Below are 10000 nucleotides of genomic sequence, written 5' to 3'. Positions count from 1 at the left end.
ACTACTACTACTACTATTACTACTGTAATAAAAAATAAATAGCAATAAACAAATTACTCGGGCACCTGCTGCAACTACAACCACCACCACCACCACCACCACCACTACTACTACTACTACTAGCTGTCGTGCTACCCAAAGCCGTCGCTTACTAAGGCAATACAAGTCCTTCCTTGCCTTGCCATCATACTTCATAACCCCAAACACCATCACCGAGCGCCGCACACACCCATGTACACACCCTCCCGAAATTCATAACTCCACCCTATATGGCATTCTCCAACAAACTCACACAGCTTTCACCGCCACCACCACCACCACCACCATTACCATTACACGTACTGCCGTCGAACTTAGCCGACCCCCGCGTCTGCCACTCCACCTCGCCTCACCACATCATTTCATACTACTACAGCTATTAGTAACTACAACTACTACTTCTACAAATACAAATGAATAATAATAATCATAATTGTAACTAATTTCTAATAATAATAATAATAATAATAATAATAATAATAATAATCATAATTGTAACTAATTTCTAATAATAATATTAATAATAATAATAATAATAATAATAATCATAATTGTAACTAATTTCTAATAATAATAATAATAATAATAATAATAATAATAATAATCATAATTGTAACTAATTTCTAATAATAATAATAATAATAATAATAATAATTATTATTATTATTATTATTATTATTATTATTATAGCAATAAAATCTACTACAGCTACTAAGCTACTAGTAGATACTAGTTATACTACTACTACTACTACTACTACTACTACTACTACTGCTACTTGTGGGTTATAATTATAGTCGTGATTCCTTTCATTTGCCACAGGGGCAAATAAATATGATAATAATAATAATAGTATTCTACTACAGCTATTTGTAATAGTAGGTTTACTCGTACTTATACTACCATTACTACTACTGCTGATGCTAAACAGCTACTACATGTAGCAGTCAGTACTGCTACAACTACCATTGGTACTATCACAGCCATTACTACTACCACTACTACTACGACTACTACTACTACTACTATTACTACTACTACTACTACTACTACTACTACTAGATACTGCATTAATTATAGTCTGTCTATCGATAAAGTAAGTAAAAACAACGTCCATTTGTTTCGGTTACTAAACACACATACATGCATACATACACACGTATACACACGTATGCACACATATATGTACACACAAATACAGACTTACACACATGCAAGCATGCATATGTACACATATACATACATACACACACACACACACACATGCACATGTCGGTGGATCTTGTGAATGCATCCACATGTCTCGAGCGTGTTCGTTTTTAAACCTCTGACGACTCGAACCGGGGAAACGTAAGCACCCAAACCAGGCCGAAACCGCCGCGCACCTTACACCAATTCACGTCGTCAAGTCGCTACCCTCAACCACCCGTGTACCTCGAACTACGACCACCCAGGTACACCCAGCCATTCGCACACCCATTCATCCTTGCAACCGCAAACCACCCACCTCTATTGACGACGACAACAACAACAACATCAATAACAGCAACACAAGCAGTTGAATCGCTACCATCGACAGTACGTGCATTGGGAGGCACATAAGGATCCCCTCCCCACCCCACACACTATTACACATACATACATTACATACATACATACTTACATACATACACACTAACACACATAAATATATACATATATATATACACACACACACACACATATATATATATATAGGCGATGGTCTTGATGCACGAACAGTACTAAAAATTATATATATATATATATATATATATATATATATATACATACATACATACATACATACATACATACATACATGCATGCGCACGTGCGTACTGTACTTATATACATGCACAGACGCATACCCACACGCGCATATGCAATTACTGCTTCGTGAACTTAAATGATTCTCACCACTACCACCACCACCAACACAGCTGCCACGAAAGACAAGGCCACCGCCGCCGCCGCCCAACACTGCAACAGCCATCGTCAACACTACATCACTATCATTACCACAGCAACCACTGCGACTACTACTACTACTACTACTACTACTACTACTACTACTACTACTACTACTACATAACCATCAGCATTACGGTGACATACCACTCCCTTGCCAAACGAGAGGAAAAGAAATTTTATTTTTTTAACAAAATAAATAACAAGGGTCGAGGAATTCATTATAAAAACCGGAAGTCATTATTATTGTCATCATCATCATCATCATCTTTATTATTATCATCATTATTATTATTTTTATTATTATTACTATTATCATTATTATTATTATTATTATTATTATTATTATTATTATAAGTTGAAAAAATAAGATGAAATCGTCTCTGTGAATTCATTTCGTCAGAATAACGCTATTTCTTCCGTTAATATCAATCTACCTTCTATGATTCCACCAGATACAACACATACGTCGTCGGCGTCGTCGTCATCGCCATCGTCATCATCATCATCATCATCATTATGAGTATCACCACCATGGTCATCATCACCAACGGGCATTGTTAAAAAAAAAAATAACAGCAAACAACAATAACAATCACAACAACAACAACAACAACAACAACAATAATAACAATAGCAATAACAGGAAGAAACAACAGCCGTTGTAATGTTCGTGTTTTTACATTGCTTTCTACCGGCACTATGAAAAATTTATCCGAGGAATATAACAAACTAGCGGAAGTCAACAACCTCCATCGGTACGTAACGCTTTACCATATCATTATGTATATAAAACTATACATATATACATGCATATGTATATATATATATATATATGTGTATATACATATACCTTTATATATATATGTATATGTATATATATATATATATATATATATATATATATATATATATATATATATATATATATATATATATATATATACATACATATGCATGTATATATGTATATATATATACATATATACATATACTTGTAGAAATATACGTGCATATATATATATGCACGTATATTTCTACAAGTATATGTATACATGTGTATGTTGTGTGTGTATGTATGTATACTGTCTTTTACAAATTTCACTTTCTAATTTTTTTGTTGTATATTTTTCTTAATAAGTCGCTTATTGCATATGTATATATATATATATATATATATATATATATATATATATATATATATATATATAAACATTATATACACATTTTCATACATGCATGCACCATGCGCACACACGTGTTTGTGTACAATGCGTATGTTGCATATACACACATTTACACACATCATGTATACCACCATGTGAATGTGTGTGTGTGTATATGTGTCTGTGTGTGTGTGTGTGTGTGTGTGTATGTTCAAGTATATGTAAACTCTGTTCGGTCTGTTTATTTACATCGTCAGCTACAAATCCAAGCGAGCACGCACGTGCATGTATTCATCTCTAAAGGGAACGTCTAAGACATATTCATACATACATACACACACACATATATATATATGTATGTATGTATGTATGTATATATGTACGTATGTATGTATGTATGTATGTATGTATGTATGTATATGTATGTACTTGCATGTATGTATGTGTATGTGTGTGTACGAGCGTGCATACCTGCATATGTGTATCAGTTTATGTATGCATGCAATCATATTATCTGACAATGAATATCATGCTAATACGTACACCCACTTCCACCTCAAACACACATATACATACATATGAGTGTATAGATATTTACATCAAAGTGCATTATATAACGCATATATATATATGCATGTGTATGCACATATATAAATAGACATATCAATTTTATATTCATATATGTAATATATATATAATGTAGTATATATTACATATTACTTATATATACATGTATATTTTTATATATGTGCTTATTTATACACACATATATATATATGTGTGTGTGCATATGCATGTATATATATATATATATATATATATATATATATATATATATATATATATATATATATATATATATTTATATATATATTTATATATATATATATATATATATATATATATATATATATATATATATATATATATATATATATATATATATATATATATATGTATGTATGTATGTATGTATGTATGTATGTATGTATGTATATATATAAACGTAAACATACACACATATGTTGCTGTTGTTAGTTTTGATATAAGTTATCTCAAGTTAGCCCTGATCAAGTAAAGCTTGAATCAAGGCTCTGAATTTGGGAACCACGTCCTTATATTTTACAATTCTGAGAGTCTTCGAGTAACGGATGCCAGGAAGCAGTCCATCTAGGGGTCACACTATAGCTATTCACTCTTGCACTTGCCTCTAAAATAAGGTTTTAGGATGTGGTCAAAGCTTGGTGTGGCTGCTGTTTCTAGCATGTCGATCGATCTATTATCATGTCTCGATTGCTCCGCTGATTTACTTCCGTTATTTACTGAGACCATCTATGTTATCTTCATCGAGTTTTTTTTTTTTTTGGGGGGGGGGGGGGGGGGGTTGTAGTTGCTTTTTTTTGTTTTTTGTTTTTTTTAATATATCATTCAGAGTTCTCTACCACCGAGGTCAACTTAACCTTTCATCCATTTCGGGGTCAATAAAATAAGTACTAGAGTACCAGTCCATCATTGGGTTTGATGTAATCAACCAGCATCCCCTCCCTCCTTACCAAGATTTGAGGCCTTCTGCCTATAGTAGAAAGGATCATTATTATTATTAGCTGACAGAAATGTTGGCAATGTCGGGGGAAAATGCTTAACGGCATTTCGTCGGTCTTAACGTTCTGAGTTCAATTTCCCCCAAGTCGACTTTGCCTTTCATCTCTTCTGGGTCGATAGAATAAGTATTACTTAAACACTGGGGTTTATGTAATCCACTAAACCCGCCTTCCCAAAATTACGAACCTTGTGCCAAAATTTGAAATCATTAGTAGTAGTAGTAGCAGTAGTAGTTAACCCTTGGTACTCAGAGTAAAACCTGGATCGATCCGTAAGCAAATAGAATAGTTGTAGGGAATTGCCATCTTCCTAGGATTTTAAATATATATACATACATACATACATACATACATACATACATACATATATATATATATATATATATATATATATATATATATATATATTGAAATACATACATGTGTGTGTGTGCGTGAGTGTTTGTGTCCTGTCACCGCTTGACAACCGGTGTTGATGTCCCCGTAACCTGGCGGTTCGGCAATAGTGATGAATAGAATAAGTACCAGGCTAAAAAAAAAAAAGAAAAATAGTAATTGGGTTCATTCATTTGACTACAGAGATTCTACAGGGCGGTGCCCCAGCATGGCTGCAGTGTAATGACTGAAACAAGTAAAAGAAAAATACATACATATACATATATATATATATATATATATATATATATATATATATATATATATATATATATATATATATATATATATATATATATATATATATATATATATATATAGACACACACACATATATGCATATATATAGATATGTATATATATATATATATATATTATATATGTATGTATAATATATTTATATGTATATATATATTATATATATATATATATATATATATATATATATATATATAATAATATTAGGGATAAAAATCCAAATTTACAGGTAAAAACTCAATTAAATTCAATTTATCAAAACTTAAAATTAAATTAAGTTTCACAGTATAAAATATATAAATATGTGACTGGATTTTCATGGATGAGTTCATGAACTTTGATTCTTTTCTCTAAAACTATATATATATATATATATATATATATATATATATATATATATACATATATATATATATATGATTGACCGTTGACTGAACACTATTCAATTTTTTTTCTCCGTGTTTTTCTCCTTGTCTCCGTATTCTTTCTGTTGAAGAGCGTAGCTCGAAACGTCAAAGACTTTCCGTATTCCCGAGCGTCATACTAATATATACTTTTGTTATTTACACCACCTGTCCTCGTCTGTTGTTATTATTTGTATATTCTCCCATATATATATATATATATATATACACACATATATATTGTTGAGACACTGGTACTCAGTACATAGACGTAAGTGTAACAATAACAACATCGAATTTCTCTGTAAACCCCTAGCCGCAAATTTTGTAACCTTTACTTGTAAATATCCCCACCAGTCCAGTTATTCGAAACGTTTATTATATATATTATCTAATGTATGTTATATTTATGTCTTCTCATATTTTACACAAAATGTTTAAAGAGTCTTCTTTGTACAACATCCCTAACCTACCTGCCTTGTTTTTATATAACTTTCTCTTGTTCTCTCAACTCCATGTTATTCTAACTACCGCCGCAACCATCACTACCACCGCAACTATCACTATCACCGCTACCACCAACATGTAATATGTAACAATGTAATAATATCTACACCTGATATTGAATGTATCTGCCCGAACTGCCTAAATAACTGGGGAAAAAAATGATTTTTATCATCATTTATTGTATTATATAAGGCGGCGAGCTGGCTGAAACGTTAGCACGCGAAATGTTTAGCGGTATTTCGTGTGTCATTACGTTATGAGTTCAAATTCCACCGCGGTCGATTTTTGCCTTTCATCCTTTCGGGATTGATGAAATAAGTACCAGTTGAATATTGAGGTCGATTTAATCGACTTAGCCTCCTCCCCCGAAATTGCAGCCCGTGCCAAAATTTGAAACCATTATTATCGTCAGCGTCATCATCATTATTAGTGTCGTTGTCATCATCATCATCAGCTTCAGTAGTAGCAGCGTCGTTGTTCTTTTAATCTAAATATGGCATTTGTCCGGTACAGCAGTTCATGTCAATGACAGTCAAAAAACGATATTTCACTTTGTTCCTATATCAGATACTATATTTTAAGTACCAGTTAAATACCAAGGTTAATTTTAATCTGTCATTCTCTCCCCTAAATCACTGAAGTTATTTGTAGGATAGAAACTATTGTTATTACTACCATTATATTCTATCGCTTCAAAGAACTGATGATGTGCTGTTTATTTTTGCTTACCTTTCCAACAATCGTAGTCTGGGATGAGGAGCATTTTATAACTTCTATATGAAAGATATTTTTTCCCTTTTTCTTAACTTCTTATTTTGCATTGAATGCTTTCCGAATAATTCTTGCTGAAGCTGCTATTTTTGTTATTATTGCTGTCATTTTTTTTTCTTTTCATTTTTTTTTTCCTGGTCGACTTTTAAGAGTAGGTTACACCTTAAAATCGAATCTATCAGACATTTATATTCTTTCACAAAACCTAAAACTTTTCAAACACGCAGAAAAAACTTCTACTAACTGAAATTTGATTTAAAGTTTAAACAAATGGAATGAATTAGTGGTACTGACAGAAATATAGAAATCTTTATGGAATAGGGCTGATACCTTCGCTAGAGACAGATGTTATTTGTTGGTACGACATAAATTCCGTCATTATCTCCTCCCAGCCATCTCTCCGTCTCTCTGTGTCTCTCTCTTTCTCTGTCTCTCTCTCTCTTTCCTATTACATGTGTGTTAAAAAATATTTCAGTATTAACTTAGTCTCACTATGTTGTTCCTCGTTCATTTCATCAAGATTACTTAGTGGTGAAAATTAAATTAAAATATACCTGTAATTTACTAGACCAAGAGGAGAGCCTGTGAATTCATTCAACGCTAATACTTACCCCGATCCACTTTTCAACAACATCATAACATTGGAACTGTGCCCAATCAGAAATAAAGATTTCGATCACTATTGATTTCTTGAGTAGTTCATATTCGAGAGAAAGACAAACACAAGCACACGAAACTTCACAAGCAACGGAAGGTGGAGATCCACGCGGTCACTCAACCTGTTAGAAATACCAGCAAGATCTCCCTCAAATCCAGCACTATCGAGTTAGAAAAAAAATAAAGGCACACGTAATTATATAATCCTAAATATACATTAAATGAATAAACAGAGTGTAGGTTCGGGAGAACACGTGGCAGTATAGACCTACTAGATAATGGCTCACTTGGGGCTAATTAAAGGATACAACAAAGAATATCATTTGCAATTATCCTGAAGTATTTTTAACACAAATAACAAATGAAAAATATAGATTTATTTAAGACAGAGGCATTGTTAGGTGGGAAAATAAGAAGTTTGCATGAAAATATATACAAAATCCATTAAACACGACAGCAATAAAGGAAGTGAAAGATCAACAGCAAAGTGCTGCACTTATACTGTACTGGCACACAATGCAAGTTTCCGTAAATCATAAAATGCGTCCTTCTTTGGGTCGCGTTCGAGTAATGCACCAGAGTCCAACATATGTGTGTTATTATAATTATTATCTAATAATGTTAGAAACTCTCACACACACACACGCACACACACACACACACACACACACACACATATATATATATATATGTATGTATGTAATATGTATATGTAAATATATATACGGATATATATGTATGTATATGTATATATGTATATATATATATATATATATATATATATATATATATATATATATATATATATATATATATATATGCATGTAAATATATACGTGCCGATATATGTATATGTGTGTATCTATATATATTTATATATACATACGTAGATATATATATATATATATATATATATATATATATATATGATATTATGTATATGCGTTTGTCTGAATGTGTGTGTATATATGTATATATATATCTATATATATATGTGTATATATATATACATACACATATATATATATATATATATATATATATATATATATATATATATATATATATATGTATATATATATATATATATATATATATATATATATTATAAATATACAGGGAATAGCAATTGAGTTGCTTCTCCGACATACTGAAAATTTAGAAATAGCAGTCAAAGAACTACTGATTCCAAACTACAATTTTTTCTCTAAAGTGGATGGCGATATTTATGGCACACATAAATATCGCCATCCACTTTAGAGAAAAATTTGTAGTTTGGAATCAGTAGTTCTTTGACTGCTATTTCTAAATTTTCAGTATGTTGGAGAAGCAACTCAATTGCTAATCCCTGTATATTTATAATGATAAATAGTTTTACCGATAAAGGTTTTTTTTCATACTGAACTACTTGGCAAAATTGTTAATTATTAATTCTATTATTAATTGACGATTCTCTGCCCTTATTCTTGTATATATATATATATATATATATATATATATATATATATATATATATATATATATATATATATATATATATATATATATATATATATGTATATATACACATACATATATGTATAAATATACATGTATGTGAAAAAGTTACTTTACAGCAATATATACATATACACTACTACCTAAGGTATTAAGTAACTAGGTTTTTTTTCTGTAAACCGTGTTCATAAAAATAAGACGCAGGAACACACAAATATACCACACAATCACACACAAACACACACATGCACACAAGCACACACACACACATGCACACACACCACACACACACACGTACACACACATACGCACACAGATATATATATATTTATGTGTTGTGTGTAAACATATCTATGCATACATATATAGCTGGATGCATAAATAAAAATAAACTCTCAAATATTTATATGTATATACGTACATATATATGTATACACATATACTCACACACACATGTATATATATATATATATATATATATATATATATATATATATATATATATATAGAGAGAGAGAGAGAGAGAGAGAGAGAGAGAGAAATAGATAGATAGATATGAATATATACATAAATATGTAGATTTATGTATATGTATGTAATATGCATAAAGGTATATATAAATACATATATATATATATGTATGTATGTATGTATATTTGTATGTATAGAGACAGAC

General features: G+C 30.8%; 1 protein-coding gene across 3 annotated transcripts in view; it reads left to right on the top strand.

Moving 5' to 3' along the window:
- LOC106882292 (uncharacterized) overlaps positions 1 to 10000 on the top strand; it is a 411562-nt gene that overhangs the window by 1068 nt on the left and 400494 nt on the right. For 2 of the 3 annotated variants that reach the window (XM_089358701.1, XM_089358703.1), the window contains exon 2: positions 2484 to 2786. The gene's annotated coding sequence lies outside the window, so the exon portion shown is untranslated. Of the gene's footprint in view, positions 1 to 2128; positions 2787 to 10000 lie in introns of those variants that run through there. The other variant, XM_089358702.1, reaches the window with a different exon arrangement.

Source organism: Octopus bimaculoides, chromosome 10 (genome assembly GCF_046866305.1).
Source record: "Octopus bimaculoides isolate indiv1 chromosome 10, ASM4686630v1, whole genome shotgun sequence".
In the NCBI taxonomy this organism is placed as follows: domain Eukaryota; kingdom Metazoa; phylum Mollusca; class Cephalopoda; order Octopoda; family Octopodidae; genus Octopus; species Octopus bimaculoides.
The sequence above is the reverse complement of the archived record's forward strand: the minus strand, read 5'-3'. Positions and strand labels throughout refer to the sequence as shown.